The sequence below is a fragment of the Ranitomeya imitator genome, chromosome 2, assembly GCF_032444005.1.
Source record: "Ranitomeya imitator isolate aRanImi1 chromosome 2, aRanImi1.pri, whole genome shotgun sequence".
Classification (NCBI taxonomy): Eukaryota; Metazoa; Chordata; class Amphibia; order Anura; family Dendrobatidae; genus Ranitomeya; species Ranitomeya imitator.
In genome coordinates this window covers 365,193,455-365,219,730 of record NC_091283.1, presented here as the reverse complement: position 1 = coordinate 365,219,730, position 26,276 = coordinate 365,193,455, and the positions used below count along the sequence as shown (strand labels likewise).

General features: G+C 44.9%; 1 protein-coding gene across 1 annotated transcript in view; it reads right to left on the bottom strand.

The window, feature by feature from the left end:
* The window catches only part of LOC138663878 (zinc finger protein 665-like), a 93,615-nt gene extending 68,167 nt beyond the window's left edge, over positions 1-25,448 (bottom strand). Inside the window, exon 1 of the mRNA XM_069750243.1 lies at positions 25,412-25,448. The gene's annotated coding sequence lies outside the window, so the exon portion shown is untranslated. The remainder of the gene's footprint in view (positions 1-25,411) is intronic.
* Between the last annotated feature and the right edge of the window lie 828 nt (positions 25,449-26,276).

The following is a 26,276-nucleotide window of genomic DNA, read 5'->3' as shown; positions in this document are numbered from 1 at the left end:
TGTACCCAACGATCTTCTAGCTTAGGGAGACTTCGCTTCTCCCAGAAGGCACCTGGAATATGCAAATTAGCCTCCTGAAGCTTGAATCCCTGGTTTGGTGATGCTTTCGAAGCAGCTGGTCCCGGCTGTACCCAACGATCTTCTAGCTTAGGGAGACTTCGCTTCTCCCAGAAGGCACCTGGAATATGCAAATTAGCCTCCTGAAGCTTGAATCCCTGGTTTGGTGATGCTTTCGAAGCAGCTGGTCCCGGCTGTACCCAACGATCTTCTAGCTTAGGGAGACTTCGCTTCTCCCAGAAGGCACCTGGAATATGCAAATTAGCCTCCTGAAGCTTGAATCCCTGGTTTGGTGATGCTTTCGAAGCAGCTGGTCCCGGCTGTACCCAACGATCTTCTAGCTTAGGGAGACTTCGCTTCTCCCAGAAGGCACCTGGAATATGCAAATTAGCCTCCTGAAGCTTGAATCCCTGGTTTGGTGATGCTTTCGAAGCAGCTGGTCCCGGCTGTACCCAACGATCTTCTAGCTTAGGGAGACTTCGCTTCTCCCAGAAGGCACCTGGAATATGCAAATTAGCCTCCTGAAGCTTGAATCCCTGGTTTGGTGATGCTTTCGAAGCAGCTGGTCCCGGCTGTACCCAACGATCTTCTAGCTTAGGGAGACTTCGCTTCTCCCAGAAGGCACCTGGAATATGCAAATTAGCCTCCTGAAGCTTGAATCCCTGGTTTGGTGATGCTTTCGAAGCAGCTGGTCCCGGCTGTACCCAACGATCTTCTAGCTTAGGGAGACTTCGCTTCTCCCAGAAGGCACCTGGAATATGCAAATTAGCGTCCTGAAGCTTGAATCCCTGGTTTGGTGATGCTTTCGAAGCAGCTGGTCCCGGCTGTACCCAACGATCTTCTAGCTTAGGGAGACTTCGCTTCTCCCAGAAGGCACCTGGAATATGCAAATTAGCCTCCTGAAGCTTGAATCCCTGGTTTGGTGATGCTTTCGAAGCAGCTGGTCGCGGCTGTACCCAACGATCTTCTAGCTTAGGGAGACTTCGCTTCTCCCAGAAGGCACCTGGAATATGCAAATTAGCCTCTTGAAGCTTGAATCCCTGGTTTGGTGATGCTTTCGAAGCAGCTGGTCCCGGCTGTACCCAACGATCTTCTAGCTTAGGGAGACTTCGCTTCTCCCAGAAGGCACCTGGAATATGCAAATTAGCCTCCTGAAGCTTGAATCCCTGGTTTGGTGATGCTTTCGAAGCAGCTGGTCCCGGCTGTACCCAACGATCTTCTAGCTTAGGGAGACTTCGCTTCTCCCAGAAGGCACCTGGAATATGCAAATTAGCCTCCTGAAGCTTGAATCCCTGGTTTGGTGATGCTTTCGAAGCAGCTGGTCCCGGCTGTACCCAACGATCTTCTAGCTTAGGGAGACTTCGCTTCTCCCAGAAGGCACCTGGAATATGCAAATTAGCCTCCTGAAGCTTGAATCCCTGGTTTGGTGATGCTTTCGAAGCAGCTGGTCCCGGCTGTACCCAACGATCTTCTAGCTTAGGGAGACTTCGCTTCTCCCAGAAGGCACCTGGAATATGCAAATTAGCCTCCTGAAGCTTGAATCCCTGGTTTGGTGATGCTTTCGAAGCAGCTGGTCCCGGCTGTACCCAACGATCTTCTAGCTTAGGGAGACTTCGCTTCTCCCAGAAGGCACCTGGAATATGCAAATTAGCCTCCTGAAGCTTGAATCCCTGGTTTGGTGATGCTTTCGAAGCAGCTGGTCCCGGCTGTACCCAACGATCTTCTAGCTTAGGGAGACTTCGCTTCTCCCAGAAGGCACCTGGAATATGCAAATTAGCCTCTTGAAGCTTGAATCCCTGGTTTGGTGATGCTTTCGAAGCAGCTGGTCCCGGCTGTACCCAACGATCTTCTAGCTTAGGGAGACTTCGCTTCTCCCAGAAGGCACCTGGAATATGCAAATTAGCCTCCTGAAGCTTGAATCCCTGGTTTGGTGATGCTTTCGAAGCAGCTGGTCCCGGCTGTACCCAACGATCTTCTAGCTTAGGGAGACTTCGCTTCTCCCAGAAGGCACCTGGAATATGCAAATTAGCCTCCTGAAGCTTGAATCCCTGGTTTGGTGATGCTTTCGAAGCAGCTGGTCCCGGCTGTACCCAACGATCTTCTAGCTTAGGGAGACTTCGCTTCTCCCAGAAGGCACCTGGAATATGCAAATTAGCCTCCTGAAGCTTGAATCCCTGGTTTGGTGATGCTTTCGAAGCAGCTGGTCCCGGCTGTACCCAACGATCTTCTAGCTTAGGGAGACTTCGCTTCTCCCAGAAGGCACCTGGAATATGCAAATTAGCCTCCTGAAGCTTGAATCCCTGGTTTGGTGATGCTTTCGAAGCAGCTGGTCCCGGCTGTACCCAACGATCTTCTAGCTTAGGGAGACTTCGCTTCTCCCAGAAGGCACCTGGAATATGCAAATTAGCCTCCTGAAGCTTGAATCCCTGGTTTGGTGATGCTTTCGAAGCAGCTGGTCCCGGCTGTACCCAACGATCTTCTAGCTTAGGGAGACTTCGCTTCTCCCAGAAGGCACCTGGAATATGCAAATTAGCCTCCTGAAGCTTGAATCCCTGGTGAGAAGAGAGGACCATGACCACTCGGCCCACTAAAGCCACTCACCACTCGTGCCAACCATCATTCACCCCTCTCAAGACTCACCATGCAGCTAGTTCAGCCCAGACAGCTCAATCCACAACACGATGTGGGAACTAAGCCAGTTCCCCATGGTGCCTTCAGATTACTACTGCTGCTGTATCTTAGTAAGTGCAGGGGGTGACATAGAGCAAACATGGGGGGGGAGTGAGGGGGTTGAGACCGCAGGTGGGGGCAGAGAGAGACCAGGGGGAATTAACAAATCATGGTGGGAGGGGCACTTAATGAGCACAGCGGGGGCAGAGTGTCACCACAGTGGGGGGCTGAGAGGGACCACAGGGGGGTGCTGGACAGTGAGTTGAAAATACAGCTTACGGGGGGAGAGAAGGAAGCCGCCCCCAGTGCCACAGAGCATGCCCCCATCGTGACGTCACCACCCACATGATGTCATTGCATCGGGCTCACATGTTCCTCTATTTAAGGACATATCTCTCCATCTCAATTTCTCTCTATGTTTATGTAATTATATCTATCATTTGGTCCATCTATCATTGTGACTATTTATAATCTACTAATCTGTCTGTATGTATCATTCTATGTATGTATGTTTCATTCAATCTATCTTTCTATCTATCAATCTATCTATATCTATCCTTATATCAAATTATGAAAATGCAATTCGAATATCATTCTATCCATCTAATATACTATCTATCTAGATTTATGTATCAGTCTATCTATCTATCATTATAACCATCTTTGATTGTATCTATCTTTCTAGCGGTATAAGAAGAAAAAACAGTACTACAAAAAATTAAAGTGGAAAAAATGGGCCTTTACTCATCCATTGGCAATGTTTCAGAACATTTATCTGCTTTTCTCAAACTTGAGAAACGTTGCCAATGGATTAGTCAAGCCCCTTTTTTTTCACTGCAATTTTTTTGAGTGCTGCCTCTTTATTTCTGATTTTTCTATTTTGGAGGTTTGGACATCACCTTTACAGGTTTATTGCACACAGTTCGTTTTGGAGTGCTGCCAATATTTTTGCCAATATTACCTTTCTATGAATCGCTAATGATTTGTGCATCTATCTCAATCGTACACCTATCGAAAATTGGCACATATGTAAGCTATATATAAAGATATTATTTCCATCTATCATCCATGTTTGCAATCCGTAATGACCCCTATTGAGGCAACGCTACAAGTTGATGTTTTAGGCTTGATTGACAATTTAAAAACAAAGATTGACTACGATGTGTATCAAAAAAATTACACTTTTATTTAGTTTTTCAAGGCTGGACAAATGTGATTGTAGGACCGAATATTGTTATTTCAATTTTACTTCCTTTATTATTTAAATTAGAATGGAAAGCAATAAAGAGTAGAAAGTAGCTAACGTGGTAAGTAACTATTTAGAACAAAAATATTATAATAAAAAAAATGGATAAGGGAGCATGATGCTATCGCATTGGGGGTGCGGAGACATGACGACGGGGTAGGCTCTGTGGTGCCTGGGACACCTGCTGTCTACCCCCTGTGCTCAGTCTGCCACCATGGACACACTGCCCCCCCAATGCCCTCTCTCTGCCCACCCAACCCCGTGCACACACTCTTCCCTCCCCATGCATGTGCTGTCACCCCCCCTGTGGTCGCTCTCTGGTCTCCCCCCCGATATCACAGTCTGCCCCTAATGCTAGTGTACTATGGCCCCCCTGCGGTGGTCTCTTTATTCCCCTCCATCCTCACTCTCATGCTGAGGGGGAGAACATCGTCCAGTGGCGTAAATTGGAGGACACTGGAGATGAGCGGGGCTGAGCGAGGATAAGCATAGCGGGTGAGCCGCTGTCTTTACCTGCTGTCTGTGCTCAACAACTCCTTGTGTGGCGTGCTAAATGACCTTTTGTGATGTCTCGGTCATGTGGTCTCTGAGTTCGGCCATGACAAGGACATCACCAGAGGTCCGGAGCTTGTAATTCAGTTGAGTTTGTGGCGGTGGGTGCACAGGTTTTGTGGGCTGTATGCAGGGTGCAGAGAATAGGCGGGAGTGATCGACCTGCGGCATCATTTGTTCGGGGTTCGTGGAGCCGGTGACACAGTTTTCAGCAGCCCCAGGCAACATATTATGAGATCCATCACTTGGGTGTCCATTTCTTGACACCAGAACTTGTTCTATCCTCTGACCAATCAGAAACTAGAAGGAAGGAAGTGGAGGATGGACGGGACAGAGAAATTATATAATAGATGTTCATATTCATTAGGTAATTGTGGTGGACTAGCCTTGTTGGTCTGTGATTTTCACTATTTAGTTATGTTGTCTGAATTATTGTCACATCTTTCATTATAACCAGGAAATGAAATTCAGTCCTGGCATTCGAAATCACACAGGCCCATGCTGTTCTCATCCCCAAGCACCAGATGGGATAAATTACTAATATTACTCTTCATGGAGGAAAGCAATATTTACTACTAGACCGAAATTTCTAATGATACCTCCATCACAACTCTTAACAGTATGGGTATCTTGAGAACACACGATTCTGTTAACAAAGTAGCAGACAAGGTGGCCCACAACAAGAGAGGCCCTTCTGGGATTTGCCAGATGGCCAGTCCGGCCCTGATTATAACTATACAACCAAATAATGTTTTTTTTAATGTATGTTACTTACATAAAACAACAAAGCAGAATGTAATTGTGGTGTATGTTACCACACCATTGCTGTAACTACTGTACTTCCATTTTGTATGACTTTCTATTACGGGGCAAGACATTTTAAACATGCAACACATACTTTAAAAATATAACTGTTTTTTTATATAATCCTTGTAAATTACTGTTGTTCTCCTTTAGGGTATGTGCACCCAATCATTATTCACTGCATCCTGTACTCATTGACTATACACCTGATTGAAGTCAGAGACCTATGGTGGTGAACGCATAGACCCTTTGCCCACTAGTTGCTGAGCGGTTTATACTTAACATGTAGTTGATCGCTATACTGCGCTGCAGCTAAGTGGTTGGGCGTCATCAAGCGCGTTCTGTTCATCAATGCAGTGGAATAAAAACGCCCGGTGTGCATTGCATTTGGGTAAATGACATACATTGTGCTTCTACTGTACAACACCGCACAAACCTGCTGTTTCCATCATGCTGGTATTAATGATGGTTGTTCCTGCAGCATAAAGGTGTAGAGTGGCACTTGTGCAACGACATGCCATTCCCCATGTGCACTCACTTAAAAATAAAAAATATTATAGTCACCGACAGTGGCGGTGGAGGTCTCAGGGTGGTCAGTAATTGCGTCCCTGTGCCCTCACGTGATATGTTATGGACATCCTATGGCAATGACTGGCAGCTTTCTTCTTCCCAACTTATGACACTGGTGCATTTACCTTTAAGTGAGTGTTCCATGCAACTTTCAATTTGTTTATGGGTATGTGCTCACGGTCCGGAGGAGCTGGGTGCTGGATGCAGCTCCTCCAGACCTGAGGGAACCCACGCGTGAGTGCAGGGAGCCTTCAGCTGCCTTGTTATCACCATCTACAGTGGGTGCGGGTTCTCCATGCATGCACCCGATGATGGCCGTTTCAGAATACGCAGAATGAAATGAACATGCTGAGGAGGAGTGGAATGCTGGCAACACGCACCACAGCTGTCAAACCGCTGATCATGAGTGAAGCATAGTAAGGATGGTATTTCTACGAAGCACATCCATTATGCTTCTGCTGTATTACGCAGTGTTTTGGTCTCAAAAATGTTGGCGTCAAATATGCTGCATTCCATGACCGTGAGCACACAGCCTTAATACTTGATCGTTTAGATTAGAAGGAGGGAGGAATTAAGCTGTGACTAAGACTTGCGGACTGTGTGTCATAACAATGTCATTTGGGACTTCTGAACACGATAACTGAAAACGCTTTGACCACACCAGCTCTGGAGGAGAGTAGAGTATTTTATTGAGTTATGTCTGCGTACATTGTTAAAGCGAGTGTGTTGTAAAATCACCTGAAGAGTTGACAAGCCACAACAAACTACAGTAGTAACTTCAACACATTATAGCATCATCATCATCATCTCGTGGTAATTTCACTTTTGATTTTAAGACGCTTTATTTATGTTATGACTGTTAATCCCTATTGAAATAACGCTCCCTCCTGGAAATTTCGAACGCATGCGCATAAAAAGTGAAAATGCATGCAAAAAACGCATGCAAATGCATCGGTTTTTTTTTTCATCATGCGTAAGCTGATGCGGATAAAAAAAATGCTACGTTAGCAGGTGTTTTCAGCTGCAGACTCAAGCACAAATGTGAAACTAGCCTTAAGGATAGGAGCAGGGCAAGTGAGGGATTAGGTATCCTGCTTGGCGATGGGGTGAAAGAACCCGTATAGGGACGATAGTAAGAGCAGGGCACATCCTCAGGTGAGTGCAGGTGTCCAATTCCGTTCCCTATTGTCAGGGACCACCTTTGTTATTGTGTCCCCAGTGTACCCTTGTGGTTTCGCCGTTTTGTGACCAACCTCTCGTCGGGTCGTGTCACGCTAGGACAGTCACTTCGTGACAGGCAGCATCTCACCTCAGCCGACGGGCCCATAGCCCATATCATGTTGAATGAGCGCCAGCCCCCCACAATCCGTTAGCGAGAAGTTAACTTTAGATGAGTGACGTCTGCTATGCAAACACTTCTTAGAGCACAGTGTAACAACAGCCTCTGATTTCTTTACCTTGCCATGTTGTCCCCGGCAGGAGAAGTCTGTGACAGAACTGCGCCAGAGGTGAACAACAGGCAGTGAGGTGACAATTATATGCCTGTTACGGCTTGGCTATAATTTTTTTTTATTATTAAAAAATCAATAAATAACCATTTTCTAAGCTTACCGTTTCAAATAATTTCACACATGGATTCTTTAGGTAAATTTAAGATCATAACCGAGTTATCTTTTACAGCAAAGAATGGAAGACTGCTTATAGAGCTTTCACTGCATGGATCCATGGCTTTCCCGGCGTAGGAAACTGACGTCCAATACCGTCATGTGTGGTGAAAAGAGTCCGCGATTCATTTCCTGAGGAAGATCAACAATTCATGGGATTCAAGTTCAGTAATGAAAACCCAGCAGAATTCATGGCATTTGAATAATATAATTAACTTTCCTTTTTCAAAGAATGAACTGTAAAACAGCTCACTGACACCTTGTTTAATATTTACCGACATATAATTCTTGTTAATTTTTTTAAATAATAAGTTAAAATAACAATTGGCTACTATATTAGCTTCAGTTGCATGGCTCCCATACGACTGAGTTATCTATATTGACCATTACACAGTATTGAGGAATGAAGAGCTTTATTTTAAAAGTATTAAAAAGCTTATCTTGTTAAGTATGTTATTTAAAGTCAAAACTTTAATATAAATATGTTATTTAAAAAAAAAATTGGGGGTAACCATAAGTTAAATATTTGCACCTTTTAAATAATATTTACAATAAATATATTGTTAATGGTTTCAACACTCATTATATATGTACTCTCCATTGTGGGAAATCAAAAAGACCAGAAATCAATGCTACACGTACCCTGTCAATTTATTTTCAACGCTTCAACATTACATCTCCATCTACTTTAATAATTCCCTTGTGGCTTATCTCTTTAGCTTCCACCCGTAATCAGGTTCCACTATCATGTGATTGGCCAGAGGACAGAACAATATTCGGTTGCCATATAATGGAACCCAAGATATGGACGTACTATTATGCCAAACACTGACTCAGTTATTGACCAAAAGCGATGATGCATACACCGCACGCTGCACCCTCTACCAACGTACGCCACACCACCTCCATCCTCTGCCCCTCGCCGCACATCGGTGACGCCACATGCCTAAGACTCACCTTTGTCCCTTTGCATACAAGACCTGTGATAATGTGACAGGTGCATGTGACTGATCACATGACTGTGATTTCATGACAGGTCCTCAACTGCAGAGAAAGCAAAGCAGACAGGTACAGTAGGCAGCACAAGTCGCTCACACCACTCTGCCCCTTGACACCGATCCACGCTCCCACTACTGGCTGGTCCACAGCCCCCTCACTCCCACAACATACTCACTCCTGCAGCCCACTCCAAACTCACTACACCGGCCCCGTTCTCTGCATTATTCACTCCCCTCTAAAAAGTCCCACTGTATGTGTGCTCCGCTCCCCTCTACCCGGTCCCTACCAGCTCCGCTACCCTCTCCTCTCCCGCTCTCCGCACGCTCTGCTCCCCTCTCACGGTGTCTGCACATGGGGGGCAGAGACAGCGTTAACAGTTAGGGCATAGAGACAGAGCAGAGGGTGACAGAGACCACGCACAGGGGGACACCGACCACACACCAAGGGGACAGAGAGCGCACAAAGGGGCAGAGAGAGCGCACAAAGGGGAAGAGAGGGCGCACAGGCTAAGGAGTGCACAAAAGGAGAACACAGCACATTGGGGGAGAGTAGTCAAAGTAGAGAACCCAGTTTGAACAGAGACAGGAAAGATGTGAGAGCGCACAGGGGTGTGTGAGACAGCTGCAGCTCCCAGCACCGCAGAGCCAGCACCCATTCTGATGTCATCGCCATCGGTCCCACATCTAGTCGATAATAACGGAGCATAATCTTCAAACACTAGATATACAGCATTTTGTTATTATCTGTATGTTTATGCATATCAGCAAAATCAACTTTTATAATTATCAAGTATAACCGACAAAAATGGACGTTGAGTTTCGTCATGTCAGTCCACAGAGTATTGTACACGACCTTATTCACAAATGTGGAACAGTGTCTTGAGTACGTTCTAAGTGTACCTTAATATTAATGTTGATAAACTTATTAAATAATTTAGAATAAAAAAGGTAGGATTTTTTTTTTCAGAACACTTGCTCTTTGTATCAGATATATGAAACAAGGACAGAGGTAATACTTTTGATAGGTTAACAAACGCAAACTTTATTAACCCCTTAATGACCGCCAATACGTCTTTTAACTGACCTGAGATATAAGAGAATAGTATCCCCATACAGATGACAATCTAGCATCTGTCGGTTGTACACTATAGCTGACAACTTTCTGTATCAGCCAGGATCAGTATTTGCACCATCTAAATCTGTTTAACCCCTTAGATGCTGCTGTCAATAGTGACTACATCATTATAAATGGTTAACAGAGTGTGGGGGCTTCTTCTTTGTCCCAATTGGTGCCCTCAGATCATGATTTTGTTGTCCTGATGTTTGCCATGGCAATTCATGACCAAATAGTGGCCTTAGAGTCTGACGGCTGTAGTAATCTGTTTAGAAGTTAGCAACATTTAGGTGGTAAAAATAAACATTTTCATTTCTGCTATACCACTTTGCATTAATTCCTGTAAAGCACCTGAAGGGTTAATAAACTACCTGACAGCAGTTTTCAATATGTTTAGGGGTGCTGTTTTTAAAATGGTATCACGTTTGGGGGTTTCCCAATATATGGGACCCCTAAAGTCACTTCAAACATGGATAAGTCCCTAAAAAAATCAATTTTGTAAATTTCTTTGAAAAAATGAAAAATTGCTGCTACATTTTTAAACCTCCTAAAATGCTAACAAAATAAAATAACATTTTACAAATGGTCCTGATGTAAAGCCGACATGTGGGAAATGTTATTTATTAATGGTTTGCTGTTGTATGATTATCTGGATTAAAGGGATAATCAGTCAAATTTAGAAAATTGCTAATTTTTTAACATTTTTCTCAAATTTTTGATATTTTTTATAAATAAACACAAAAAATGTTGAACTAAATTTACCATTATCATAAAGTATAATGTGTCACGAAAAAACAATCTCAAAATCACTGGGATTTGTTGAAGCGTTGCAGAGTTATTACCACATAAAGTGACACTGGTCAGATTTCAAAAATTTGGCTCGGTCACTAAGGGGTTAAAATTGTAATTGGAAGCACAAGTGAACGCAACATTTGTATCAAATGTTGTTCTTTTAAGCTATTAACTTTTTTTTTACATTTGCATTAACAGATGTACATAGAAATGATGTTACCAAAATATTTTTACTAAACTCCCCAAAAAACGTACTGTTTAGTAAAGTGAAATGTAAAATTATCCCTTAGTCTACGTTCACATTAGCGTTTTGCGGGGCTGCGTCGGGCACAGCCGCGGCGATGCATGCGTCATGCGCCCCTATATTTAACATGGGGGCACATGGACATGCGTTGTGACGCATGCGTCTTTTTTGGCGCAAGCGTCATGGCGCACAGGACGCAGCAAGTTGCATTTTTTTTGCGTCCAAAATCATGCCAAAAAAGGAAACATGCGTCACAAAATGATGCGTTTTGCATGCGTTCTTGTTTGCGTTGTGCGTTGCATCGCCGACGCAGCACCGCACAACGCAAATGTGAACGTAGCCTTAAAAGGGTGAAATGACAAAAGTATTGCTTAACATAAAATGAGCATGAAAAGGTATATAACATTTTCAAAACATCTTCATCACCATTTTATGGTGATAGTTTAGTTATTGTAAAAGTAATCGGTTGTTTATTTTGAATTGGGCAATAAGTTGTCCTTTAATGTCCTCTTTTTGTGGCCGCTCGCAGTTGCTTATATTTTTGGGAAGTGTTGGAGCTCTGGACATCCATTCGGATTTGATGTCACCTTTCACAAGCTGCAATACAGTGACACACAGTTCTTCAATGTATTCCACAGTCAGTTTTTCGAAAACGTCCCGAACAATCCATCTTGCAGTACCTTTTGGAGAAAACAATTTTGCCCGTTTAGTGCTGATTGACTCAACATTCTTCTTGGCTACTTTAACTGTGGCTATCGGTCTTCCCACTTTGAAGTTGTGTGTCAAAGCTGCAAGCTTAGTCCGAGCCTCCATCGAATCGATACCAAAATGGATGAGCTTTGTCTTGTACTTTAAGGCATTTGCTGTGAACATTTTCAAGAGAACCAGTGTGACAATTATGCACTAAGTGCGGCAAGTCGTTTAGTAACTGTTGGCTTGACAAAATCTCCTTTATATTTATGAATAGTGGCATATTTTTCCTTAACCACAAGATCCACCCTTCATCACCAGGCCCAAACCCTGATCCATGGCTGCACTGTTTGTAAAGCCTGCCTTCCCACTGATGATTGTTGGTTATGTGTTCCAAGCAGGACAGCCATTTCTCTTCAAGTAAATCAATATTGTTGTCACAGGTTTTGACAGACCAAAAGAAATGTAACGCAAGTTTGTCTATCCATGATGTTATTTCCCTGCAGAGTTTCCGATGACTTGTTTGTTTGACCCCTTTCTTAAGTGATTTGGCATAGTGCCAAATATCAATTTGATGGTTTATAGTAGAATACTCTTCTCGCATTTGTTTACGTATCCCGACATGCCGATCTGAGGCGAAAATCTTGATGCGAAGGCCTGAATTGAGCAATCGATTCATGCAAATAGTCCATTGCAGCTGATGATGTGCATTGTCAGCGTTGCACTACCTGAAAGTCGATTATTTTATCACTTATTGTGTCCATCATGGCGTAAACACCGTATTTTGCACTGTGCCCTAGACTGTCACATTGTCCTACCCCAGAAATGGTTAAGCTCTTGCCTCTTATTTCATTTCTGATGTTCTCCTGCTCTTGTTTCCATGCACGATCAATTGCAGGGAAGAGAAACTTAGTTTGGTATCTCTGATAAGATTTTTTGGATATAGACAACAAATCCCAAAATGTTACAAAGTTCTTTGACTTTTTCAAAGTTGAGGCCACTAAAAAGAATTGCTGAAGCCATCAAAATGTTTTCAGGCCGAATAACATCAAATTTTAGTCTGTGAAGTAAAAATTTTGAATTTGTGACCAACAGTACACTTTCCGATAACTGTTAAGCAGCATCCATCTACATTCTTAGTGAAAGAAGAAACAACATGGTTGCATCCGTATTTAGACTGGCATTTAACTTTTTTAATTAGGATATCCAAACAAGACTCGAACACAAGCAGCTTCCTTTCACTGACTGTTTCTTTTAAAGATGGTGTACCATCATCTATGACTGACATATTCTCAACTCCACTGACAGATGCCAAAGAACAGAACTCTGATTCGTTAGCACTGTTAAACTCCGGAATAAAATCGGAATCCTCTTTATTGGACAGACTTTCCTCCATGTGTTGGGATACTTCTTCAGAAAAAGACTGTAAATTAGTGGATACATTAGGTAATGGTGACAGTGGCGTTGTCCTGCAGAAAAAATCACTTTTAAATCCTAGATTCTTTTTTTTGGACTGAGCCAAAGTTGGTCTTTTCTTCAATGGTGAATTGAAATCAGTACCTTGATCAGGAGTAGAAATTGACTGTAGTAGGTCACACTTGGCTGGAATGGCCTGGTCAAAAACTGGTTCTTGTAGAATATGTGATATGTCTACCGTTTCAGTGTAGGATATGCTTGAATTTTCCAAAGTACAATCAGTCTGTATAGCAATACTAACATATTTAGTACCACTAGCTTCAGAAGATGCAGAATTTTCACCCATGCTCTCAGTATCTGTTGAAAGGGATTCTGGAATGGTTAAAGTATCTGTAATAACACATTCTGGAACAGTTAAAGTATCTGTATAAAAAGATTCTAGACCGGTTAAAGTATCTGTAGAAACAAAGTCTGGAATGGTTAAACTATCATGTGAAACGGATTCTGTAGATTCTGGCTGTTGACGTAGCCTTTTCCTTGGCCTAAACTTTTTCCTCGATAAGCTTTCATCAATTAAAGTTTGTCCCTCTTGAACAGGAGGGAATATGGAAGGTATTGCAACTGGTCGCAAAGTTCTTCCTCGCTGATCCACTATATAGCAATCTGAATCAAAGTGCCGCGAACACAAGCGATATCTGTTGATTTTGCTTCCATCAAAAATTTTTTGAGCTAATGAATCAAGATTTTCAAAATCTTGACCCGTTGCGAAAAGCCATTTCTTAATTTTGTCAACATCCTTTGGAAAAGTGTGTAAAATACCACGAATGCCCTGAGCAGGCCTGCCAGTCGTGAAAACACAGCCATTTACTAGGCAACTTGGCATTCTCTCTAAATGTTTTTGCCTGTAATGTAAAGAAAAGAGATACAGGTTATAAATGTGTGTGTATATATATATATATATATATTTATATATATATATATATAATGTTCAGAAGAAAAACAAACACATTTTGTAGGGCAACATACTTCATCCCTTTTTTTTTTAGGGGGGGGGGGGGGGCGCAACATTACTTTCCCATTAGGTCCGGGAGGCTGCTCTGCTGTCCCACTGTATAAAGTACTTACCACGCCACAGTCAGAAAAACACGCCTTTCACTTTTAAAATTCCTGCCCCTCCTGTGGCATACTTGTTTACCGACAGGCGTGCCTTGCGCCTGCGCAGTGGAGCTGGTCACCGTGCCCCTCGATATGAGTGCCAAAGTCTTAGGAGACTTTACAATTCTTGTGAGACATTGGCACTATCTTCAATGGAGCACCGTGACCCGCTCCACTGCGCAGGCGCAAGTGCGGCCTTTGCAGCCAAGTGGTCGAGGACCTTATACACATGGTGCTCCGAGCAGACTCCCGAACCGAATAGGATTCAGGGAGAGAGAGAATAAAAGTTCTTTCATCAGGTATGAGGGTCAGGTCATGGACATATAGGGTTTAAAAACCCCATTTACATTATGTTTAGATAGATAGATTCATGGACAGATGGATATATAGATCGATAGATAGATGGACAGATTGATGGATAGATGATAGACAGAAAGATAGCTAGATGGAAAGATTCATGGATAGATAGATATATAGATGGATAGATAGATGGTTAGATAGCTGGATAGATAGATATGGAATAGATAGACAGAAAAATAGATAGATAGATAGATAGATAGATAGATAGATAGATAGATAGATAGATAGATAGATAGAAAAAAATTTAGAGCAGCACAAAAATACAAAAGAAAAGAAAGAAAAATCAGGTACAGAGCCCCCCAGGCATAGACCAAACCTCAATTGTAGGAATCAAAAAAATGAAGGCAGCATACCATTCTCAGTGAAAAAGCAGGAGCTACTGAATGGGAAACCACTGGGTAAATCTGACAGGGAGAAGGACTTGGGGATCCTAGTTAATGATAAACTTACCTGGAGCAGCCAGTGCCAGGCAGCAGCTGCCAAGGCAAACAGGATCATGGGGTGCATTAAAAGAGGTCTGGATACACATGATGAGAGCATTATACTGCCTCTGTACAAATCCCTAGTTAGACCGCACATGGAGTACTGTGTCCAGTTTTGGGCACCGGTGCTCAGGAAGGATATAATGGAACTAGAGAGAGTACAAAGGAGGGCAACAAAATTAATAAAGGGGATGGGAGAACTACAATACCCAGATAGATTAGCGAAATTAGGATTATTTAGTCTAGAAAAAAGACGACTGAGGGGCGATCTAATAACCATGTATAAGTATATAAGGGGACAATACAAATATCTCGCTGAGGATCTGTTTATACCAAGGAAGGTGACGGGCACAAGGGGGCATTCTTTGCGTCTGGAGAAGAGAAGGTTTTTCCACCAACATAGAAGAGGATTCTTTACTGTTAGGGCAGTGAGAATCTGGAATTGCTTGCCTGAGGAGGTGGTGATGGCGAACTCAGTCGAGGGGTTCAAGAGAGGCCTGGATGTCTTCCTGGAGCAGAACAATATTGTATCATACAATTAGGTTCTGTAGAAGGACGTAGATCTGGGGATTTATTATGATGGAATATAGGCTGAACTGGATGGACAAATGTCTTTTTTCGGCCTTACTTACTAACTAACTAACTTTTATTAGCCCATCTCAGCAACGTTTCAGTTCAAATAGATATGAACCTTTTTCAAGATGATAGATAGATGGATAGACAGACAAACAGATAGGTAGATGAAAGATGGATAGATGATAGATAGATGGATAGACAGATAGAAATCCAAAAATCAGAGGCAGCACACCATTCTGGATAAGGTTATGAAGGTATTCAAATTTAACCTTTCTCAAGCTCTCCACGGGCCGAAACATTGCCATGATGGGCTATTAAAGTTGAATACCTTCACACCAGAATGGTGTGCTGCCTCTAATTTTTGAACTTCTATGACAAGGTTTGGTACATGCCGGAGGGGCCCTGCACCCTGATTTTTGTTTTTCTTTTCTGTGCTGCTCTCACTTTTTTGCAATAGATAGACAGATAGATATATCGTGAGATAGATAAATGATAGATACAGTGGGGCAAAAAAGTATTTAGTCAGTCAGCAATAGTGCAAGTTCCACCACTTAAAAAGATGAGAGGCGTCTGTAATTTACATCATAGGTAGACCTCAACTATGGGAGACAAACTGAGAAAAAAAAAATCCAGAAAATCACATTGTCTGTTTTTTTTATCATTTTTTTTGCATATTATGGTGGAAAATAAGTATTTGGTCAGAAACAAACAATCAAGATTTCTGGCTCTCACAGACCTGTAACTTCTTCTTTAAGAGTCTCCTCTTTCCTCCACTCATTACCTGTAGTAATGGCACCTGTTTAAACTTGTTATCAGTATAAAAAGACACCTGTGCACACCCTCAAACAGTCTGACTCCAAACTCCACTATGGTGAAGACCAAAGAGCTGTCAAAGGACACCAGAAACAAAATTGTAGCCCTGCACCAGGCTGGGAAGACTGAATCTGCAATAGCCAACCAGCTTGGAGTGAAGAAATCAACAGTGGGAGCAATAATTAGAAAATGGAAGACATACAAGACCACTGATAATCTCCCTCGATCTGGGGCTCCACGCAAAATCCCACCCCGTGGGGTCAGAATGATCACAAGAACGGTGAGCAAAAATCCCAGAACCACGCGGGGGGACCTAGTGAATGAACTGCAGAGAGCTGGGACCAATGTAACAAGGCCTACCATAAGTAACACACTACGCCACCATGGACTCAGATCCTGCAGTGCCAGACGTTTCCCACTGCTTAAGCCAGTACATGTCCGGGCCCGTCTGAAGTTTGCTAGAGAGCATTTGGATGATCCAGAGGAGTTTTGGGAGAATGTCCTATGGTCTGATGAAACCAAACTGGAACTGTTTAGTAGAAACACAACTTGTCGTGTTTGGAGGAAAAAGAATACTGAGTTGCATCCATCAAACACCATACCTACTGTAAAGCATGGTGGTGGAAACATCATGCTTTGGGGCTGTTTCTCTGCAAAGGGGCCAGGACGACTGATCCGGGTACATGAAAGAATGAATGGGGCCATATATCGTGAGATTTTGAGTGCAAACCTCCTTCCATCAGCAAGGGCATTGAAGATGAAACGTGGCTGGGTCTTTCAACATGACAATGATCCAAAGCACACCGCCAGGGCAACGAAGGAGTGGCTTCGTAAGAAGCATTTCAAGGTCCTGGAGTGGCCTAGCCAGTCTCCAGATCTCAACCCTATAGAAAACCTTTGGAGGAAGTTGAAAGTCCGTGTTGCCAAGCGAAAAGCCAAAAACATCACTGCTCTAGAGGAGATCTGCATGGACGAATGGGCCAACATACCAACAACAGTGTGTGGCAACCTTGTGAAGACTTACAGAAAACGTTTGACCTCTGTCATTGCCAACAAAGGATATATTACAAAGTATTGAGATGAAATTTTGTTTCTGACCAAATACTCATTTTCCACCATAATATGCAAATAAAATGTTAAAAAAACAGACAATGTGATTTTCTGGATTTTTTTTCTCAGTTTGTCTCCCATAGTTGAGGTCTACCTATGATGTAAATTACAGACGCCTCTCATCTTTTTAAGTGGTGGAACTTGCACTATTGCTGACTGACTAAATACTTTTTTGCCCCACTGTATATATGGGATAGATAGACAGATGGATAGATATATAGATATGGGATAGATAGACAGATAGTGTAAGATTGCACTTACTTACGGGTTGGGGAATACTCGCTTGGCCGCGATATTCAGGCACACGGGCACGGTTTTTTACACAAAACAGTCTATTTGGTTTATTAGAGACTCATAAACCATATCATGAACAGTCCATTACACATTCTATCAGGACATCACATTAAGTTTCACATTATTAAGTCTGCGGCCACTAAACATGCTGGTCCTCTTCTGACCAGTTGCCGTGGGTTACCACACAGTTCATGGAACATCATAAACATCAACAGTCTATTGAGGTACCTTACGGAAGCTCCTGCTACACCTGCTGACTCCTTGTCAGTCCACTCTCCTGAGGAAACTGCCTTACGGGGATCACCAACTTGCCCGGCCGGCACACACTAGTCAGTTCCAGACCCACCGAAGAACTGTAGCTTCCCCACACAGTAGCTGTAACTGGCTCTGCAGATCCCTGCCCTCACCTCGTGCTGTTCAGGAATCCAGTCCTCCTCCCAGGACCTCCCAACACCCAGGTTACTCGGGATCACACAGATAGCCTGTCCGGGTTTTATTCAGGACGTCCATACCCGGCTGGGACCGTCCAATACCCAGGCCACCAGTAGCAAAGTCCCACCACGTGCTCTTCAGGGCTAGCACACCCAACACCAAGGTTTCTACCAGGACCTTGCACATGGACCATTCAGGTCCCCTCACTCAGACCATGTGACCCAAACCCTGGTCACATTACATACCTGTAACCACTCCCCTGGGTGGGAGTATGGGTGTGTTGCTAGTTTGACCCGCCCATCACTCATAACTAGCCTTGCCAGCCTCCCTCAAGAATTACACAACTACTTGTGGGACTAGAGGTCCCAGAACACAACATTGCTTCAGGCTGACAATGCAGAGTTTGCTCCTCTGCGACACACATACCGACCATTCACCACAAAGCCGGACATTGTCTTACTATCCCCATTACGCCTCCATGCGTGTCCTGGGGAGCACATACAGTGCCCCTAGCTGTAACAGGGGTCACTGCATCACAATAGATAGATATATGGTAGATGATAGATAGATAGATAGATAGATAGATAGATAGATAGAATGATAGATGATAGATAAATATATAGATAGATATATGGTGAGATAGATACATAGATGATAGATAGATGGATAGATAGATGATAGAAAGATGGATAGATATACTGTGAGACAGATAGATGATAAATACCGTATATACTCGAATATAAGCCGAGATTTTCAGCCCAAATTTTTGGGCTGAAAGTGCCCCTCTCGGTTTATACTCGAGTCACGGTAGCGGTGGGGTCGGCGGGTGAGGGGGAGAGGGCGCTGAGGCATACTTACCTAGTCCCAGCGATCCTGGCGCTCCCCGCCTGTCCCACGGTCTTCTGTGCTGCAGCTTCTTCCCCTCTTCACCCCATAGGGGTGGAGCCGCCTATTCATTTCTCTAATCAGCGGTGCCGGTGACCGCTGATAGAGAAAGAGGCTGCCTGCAGCACAGAAGACCGTGGGACAGGCGGGGAGCGCCAGGATCGCTGGGACTAGGTAAGTATCTCATATTCACCTGTCCAGGTTCCAGCCGCCGGGCGCCCCTCCATCTTCCCGACGTCTATCTGCACTCTGACTGTGCAGGTCAGAGGGCGCGATGACGCATATAGTGTGCGCGGCACCCTCTGCCTGATCAGTCAGTGCAGAGAGACGCTGGGACCGGACACTGGGAGCTGCAATCAAGAGAGGTATGTGTTTTTTTTTTTTATTGCAGCAGCGGCACAGATTTATGTGGAGCATCTATGGGGCAATATGAATGGTGCAGAGCAGGGTATGGGGCACAGCTATGGGGAGAAATGAACGGTGCAGAGCATATATGGGGCACAGCTATGGGGCAATAATGAACAGTGCAGAGCACTGTATGGGACACAATATGGGGAAAAATGAACGGTGCAGAGCATATATGGGGCACAGCTATGGGACAAAAATGAACGGTGCAGAGCACTGTATGGGGCACAGCTATGGGACAAAAATGAACGGTGCAGAGCACTGTATGGGGCACAGCTATTGGGCAATAATGAACAGTACAGAGCACTATATGGCACAGCTATGGGGCAATAATGAACAGTGCAGAGCACTGTATGGGGCACAGCTATGGGGCAATAATGAACAGTGCAGAGCACTATATGGCACAGCTATGGGGCAATAATGAACAGTGCAGAGCACTATATGGGGCACAGCTATGGGGCAATAATGAACAGTGCAGAGCACTATATGGCACAGCTATAGGGCAATAATGAACAGTGCAGAGCACTATATGGCACAGCTATGGGGCAATAATGAACAGTGCAGAGCACTGTATGGGGCACAGCTATGGGACAAAAATGAACGGTGCAGAGCACTATATGGGGCACAGATATGGGGAAATATGAACGGTGCAGAGCACTATATGGGGCACAGATATGGGGCAATATGAACGGTGCAGAGCATATATGGGGCACAGATATGGGGCAATATGAACGGTGCAGAGCACTATATGGCAGAGCTATGGGGCAATATGAACGGTGCAGAACACTATATGGGGCACAGATATGGGGAAATATGAACGGTGCAGAGCACTATATGGCACAGATATGGGGCAATATGAACGGTGCAGAGCATATATGGGGCACAGATATGGGGCAATATGAACGGTGCAGAGCAATATATGGCAGAGCTATGGGGCAATATGAACGGTGCAGAGCACTATATGGCACAGATATGGGGAAATAATGAACGGTGCAGAGCACTATATGGCACAGCTATGGGGAAATAATGAACAGTGCAGAGCACTATATGGCACAGCTATGGGGAAATAATGATCTATTTTTATTTTGGAAATTCACCGGTAAATGCTGCATTTCCACCCTAGGCTTATACTCGAGTCAATAAGTTTTCCCAGTTTTTTGTGGCAAAATTAGGGGGGTCGGCTTATACTCGGGTCGGTTTATACTCGAGTATATACGGTAGATGATAGATAGATACATTGTGAGATAAAGACATAGATGATAGATGGATAGATAGATGATAGATGGATAGATATATTGTGAGATAGGTACATAGATAGATGAAAGATAGATAGATGGATAGGTAGATATATTGTGAGATAGATAGATATGGGATAGATAGATAGACAGATAGATAGATTGTGAGATAGATAGATGATAGATGGATATGTAACACCCCAGGTAACTGGTTGTTACAGTGGCATTGCTTTCCTCTTGGGGAGAGTGATGTCATGCTTGGAAGTGAGGAAGGATCCCTTTAACAGGTATTCACACACATGCAACACGTTCTGACTTCAGGCCAGAGGAGGGAGCTCTGAACCCGGTTTCTGGGGAGCTTCCCTAGATAATATATACCTGGCTTGGTGGAGGAGTTAGTGAGTCTCCTTTGCTTCTCTTCCTCCTTCACTGTCTCTACAAACTGTTCTGTTCCTTTCTTTCCTTTCCAGGAGGTGCAGCACCTCACATGGCAGCACGGCCCCAGCTTTCCTCTCTTCACTCCTCTCTCTGTATATAACGGCGCCAACCAGACACTGTCTGTAAGTTAATATGCACAATCCTGTTGATAGGTTCCCTTTAAAAACAGGTTGTAATGTGGGAACATTATACTGTGTGTGGGGGGATGGAGGCACTGTGGGGACATTATACTGTGTGTGGAGGATGGCGGTACTGTGGGAACATTATAATGTGTGGGGGGGTGGCTGTACTGTGGGAACATTATACTGTGTGTGGGGGGATGGCAGTACTGTGGGAACATTATACTGTGTGTGGGAGATGGCGGTACTGTGGGAACATTATACTGTGTGTGGGGGATGGTGGTACTGTGGGAACATTATACTATATGTGGGGGGATGGCGGTACTGTGTAGTGATTAGCGAGTATACTCGTTGCTCGGGTGGTCTCCGAGTATTTGTTATTGCTCGGAGATATAGTTTTCATCGCCTCAGCTGCAAGATTTACGGCTGCCAGATACACTGAATACATGTGAGGAATGTCTGTTTGTTAGGGAATTCCCACAGGTATTCAGCCTGTCCAGCAGTCGTAAATCATGCTGCTGAGGCGATGAAAACTATATCTCCGAGCAATAACAAATACTCGGAGACCACCTGAGCGTGCTCGGGAAAACCCGAGCACCGAGTAAACTCGCTCATCACTAGTACTGTGGGAACATTATACTGTGTGGGGGATGGCGGTACTGTGGGAACATTATACTGTATGTAGGTAGATGGCGGTACTGTGGGAACATTATACTGTGTGTGGTGGATGGCGGTACTGGGGGAACATTATACTGTGTGGGGGGATGGCGGTACTGGGGGAACATTATACTGTGTGGAGGGGATGGCGGTACTGTAGGAACATTATACTGTATGTAGGTAGATAGCGGTACTGTGGGAACATTATACTGTGTGGGAGGATGGTGTACTGGGGGAACATACTGTGTGGGGGGATGTCGGTACTATGGGAACATTATACTGTGTGTGGTGGATGGCGGTACTGGGGGAACATTGCACTGTGTGGGGGAATGGTGGTACTGGGGGAAGATTATACTGTGTGGGGGGATGGTGGTACTGGGGGAACATTATACTGTGTGGGGGGATGGTGGTACTGTGGGAACATTATACTGTGTGGGGGATGGCGGTACTGTGGGAACATTATACTGTCTGAGGGGGATGGTGGGGTGGTACTGTGAGAACATTACACTGTGTGTAGGTAGATAGCGGTACTGTGGGAACATTATACTGTGTGGGAGGATGGTTGTACTGGGGGAACATACTGTGTTGGGGGATGGTGGTACTGTGGGAACATTATACTGTATGAGGGGGATGGTGGTACTATGGGGACATTATACTGTGTGGGAGGATGGTGTACTGGGGAAACATACTGTGTGGGGGGATGTCGGTACTATGGGAACATTATACTGTGTGTGGGGATGGCGGTACTGGGAGAACATTGCACTGTGTGGGGGGATGGTGGTACTATGGGAACATTATACTGTGTGGGGGGATGGCAGTACTGTGGGAACATTATACTGTCTGAGGGGGATGGTGGGGTGTGAGAACATTACACTGTGTGTAGGTAGATAGCGGCACTGTGGGAACATTATACTGTGTGGGAGGATGGTTGTACTGTGGAAACATTATACTGTGTGGGGGGGATTGTGGTACTGGGGGAACATTATACTGTGGGGGGATGGCGGTACTGTGGGAATATTATATTGTGTGTGGGGGGATGACGGTACTGTGGGAACATTATACTGTGTAAGTAAAACGTGTTTCCTGTCTTTACTGGTTGGGTTGTCTGTATCTATGGTGACTAGTTCATGCAGCCATTATCTACCCCCCATTCCCTCAAGATGGCTGGACCATCATCTACTATATAATTTTCTAAGGGTCACTTCCGTCTTTCTGTCCTTCTGCCTTTCTGTCTGTCACAGATATTAACTGGTCGCGGCCTCTGTCTTTCATGGAATCCAAGTCGCTGATTGGTCTCGCCAGCGGCCTGTCATGGCTGCTGCAACCAATCAGCGACGGCCACAGTCCGATTAGTCCCTCCCCTACTACCCTGCAGTCACAGTGTCCGCTCCATACTCCCCGCAGTCAGTGTCCCCGGCGCCCGCTCCATCCTCCCCACAGTCAGTGTCCCCGGCGCCCGCTCCATACTCCCCACTCCATACTCCCCGCAGTGTCCCCGACGCCCGCTCCATACTCCCCGCAGTCAGTTCCCGCTCCATACTCCCCTCCGGTCACCGCTCACACAGGGTTAATGCCAGCGGTAACGGACCGCGTTAAGCAGCGGGTAACGCACTCCATAACCGCAGCTATTAACCCTGTGTGACCAAGTTTTTACTATTGATGCTGCCTATGCAGCGTCAATAGTAAAAAGATATGTTAAAAATAATAAAAAAACAAAAAACCTGCTATTCTCACCTTCCATCATCGGACAATGCGCTCGCGCCGGCCGCCATCTTCCGTTCCTAGAGATGCATTGCGAACTTACCCAGAAGACTTAGCGGTCTTGCGAGACCGCTAAGTCATCTGGGTAATTTCGCAATGCATCCTGGGAACGGAAGATAGCAGCCACATCACACAGCTTCGCTGGATCCCAGGGGTGAGTATATAACTATTTTTTATTTTAATTTTTTTTTTTTTACAGGGATATGGTGCACACACTGCTAAATACTGCGTGGGCAGTGTTATATACCTACGTGGCTGACCAATATACTACGCGACTGGCCAATATACTATGTGGCTGGGCAATATACTACGTGGCTCTGTGCTGAATACTACGTCGCTGGGCAATATACTACGTGACTGGGCAATATACTACGTGACTGGGCAATATACTACGTGGCTGGGCAATATACTACGTGACTGGGCAATATACTACGTGGCTGGGCAATATACTACGTGGCTGGGCAATATGCTACATGACTGGGCAATATACTACGTGACTGGGCAGTATACTACGTGGCTGGGCAATATACTACGTGACTGGGCAATATACTACGTGACTGGGCAGTATACTACGTGGCTGGGCAATATACTACGTGGCTGGGCAATATACTACGTGGCTGGGCAATATACTACATGACTGGGCAATATGCTACATGACTGGGCAATATACTACGTGGCTGGGCAATATACTACGTGACTGGGCAATATACTACGTGGGCTGTGCAATATACTACGTCACTGGGCAATATACTACGTGACTGGGCAATATACTATGTCACTGGGCAATATACTACGTGGCTGGGCAATATACTACATGACTGGGCAATATACTACATGACTGGGCAATATACTACGTGACTGGGCAATATACTACATCACTGGGCAATATACTACGTGGCTGGGCAGTATACTACGTGGCTGGGCAATATACTACATGACTGGGCAATATACTACGTGGCTGGGCAATATACTACATGACTGGGCAATATACTACATGACTGGGCAGTATACTACGTGGCTGGGCAATATATTACGTGGCTGGGCAATATGCTACGTGACTGGGCAATATACTACGTGACTGGGCAGTATACTACGTGGCTGGGCAATATACTACGTGACTGGGCAGTATACTACGTGGCTGGGCAATATACTACGTGGCTGGGCAATATACTACGTGGCTGTGCAATATACTACATGACTGGGCAATATGCTACATGACTGGGCAATATGCTACATGACTGGGCAATATACTACGTGGCTGGGCAATATACTACGTGACTGGGCAATATACTACGTGGGCTGTGCAATATACTACGTCACTGGGCAATATACTACGTGACTGGGCAATATACTAAGTCACTGGGCAATATACTACGTGGCTGGGCAATATACTACATGACTGGGCAATATACTACGTGGCTGGGCAATATACTACGTGGCTGGGCAATATACTACGTGGCTGGGCAATATACTACGTGGCTGGGCAATATACTACGTGGCTGGGCAATATACTACGTGGCTGGGCAATATACTACGTCACTGGGCAATATACTACGTGGACATACATATTCTAGAATACCCGATGCGTTAGAATCGGGCCACCATCCAGTTGTAAATAAGCCCCTGTACTTTTGTATCACCTCCACTTCATTGTTAGCTCGTACGCTTTGAAGAGTCTGGTTATTGTTTTAGTTTTGCTTGATTATCTTTAACTATGTTACTTAAGACTGCTGTATGAACCTCTGTAAAGCGCTGCAGAGTATGTTGGTGCTATATAATAATCTTTATATATTAGAGGAAGAGCACCAAAACAGTCTCAGCACTGAAGGGGTTACTGCCTCCCCCCAGTAATGGGGAATCTCCAGCACCTACCTCCACCTGCAGAGCCGCACACCACATATATGGCTGTTCTGTGCGCACAGGACCTGTGATGAGGTCACAGGAGGGGAGGAGTCAGGGGTCACATGATCAGGGGCCTCAGTGTATGCAGGACTCTGCTGTGCTGGTTGTCATGGTGCTGGATGAGGGGAAGTTTATGTGTGGGGTCAGGAGGGGTTTACAGTGTGGATGTAGCAGAGCCGTGTGTGTACGAGGTGTACAGAGCGGAGCCGTGTGTGTACGAGGTGTACGGAGCGGAGCCGTGTGTGTACGAGGTGTACGGAGCGGAGCCGTGTGTGTACGAGGTGTACGGAGCGGAGCCGTGTGTGTACGAGGTGTACGGAGCGGAGCCGTGTGTGTACGAGGTGTACGGAGCAGAGCCGTGTGTGTACGAGGTGTACGGAGCAGAGCCGTGTGTGTACGAGGTGTATGAAGCGGAGCCGTGTGTGTACGAGGTGTACGGAGCAGAGCCGTGTGTGTACGAGGTGTACGGAGCGGAGCCGTGTGTGTACGAGGTGTACGGAGCAGAGCCGTGTGTGTACGAGGTGTACGGAGCGGAGCCGCGTGTGTATAACGTCTGTGGAGCATTGTGTAGGAAGCGGGCTTGTGCGTGTATGAGTGCTGAGCGGAGCCCTGTGTTCGACATCAGTGGAGCAGAGCCCAGTATGCACAAATAGGTTTAATTTGTTTAACCTTTTCATGAACTTTGACATAAGTTTACATCATGGCGATCATGGTGGTACATGAGCTTTTCCTGAGCAATTGCCGCTGGGAGTTCGGTGTAATTAATACACGTGCTTCTCACAAAATTAGTATATAATCAAAAAGTTAATTTATTTCAGTTCTTCAATATAAAAAG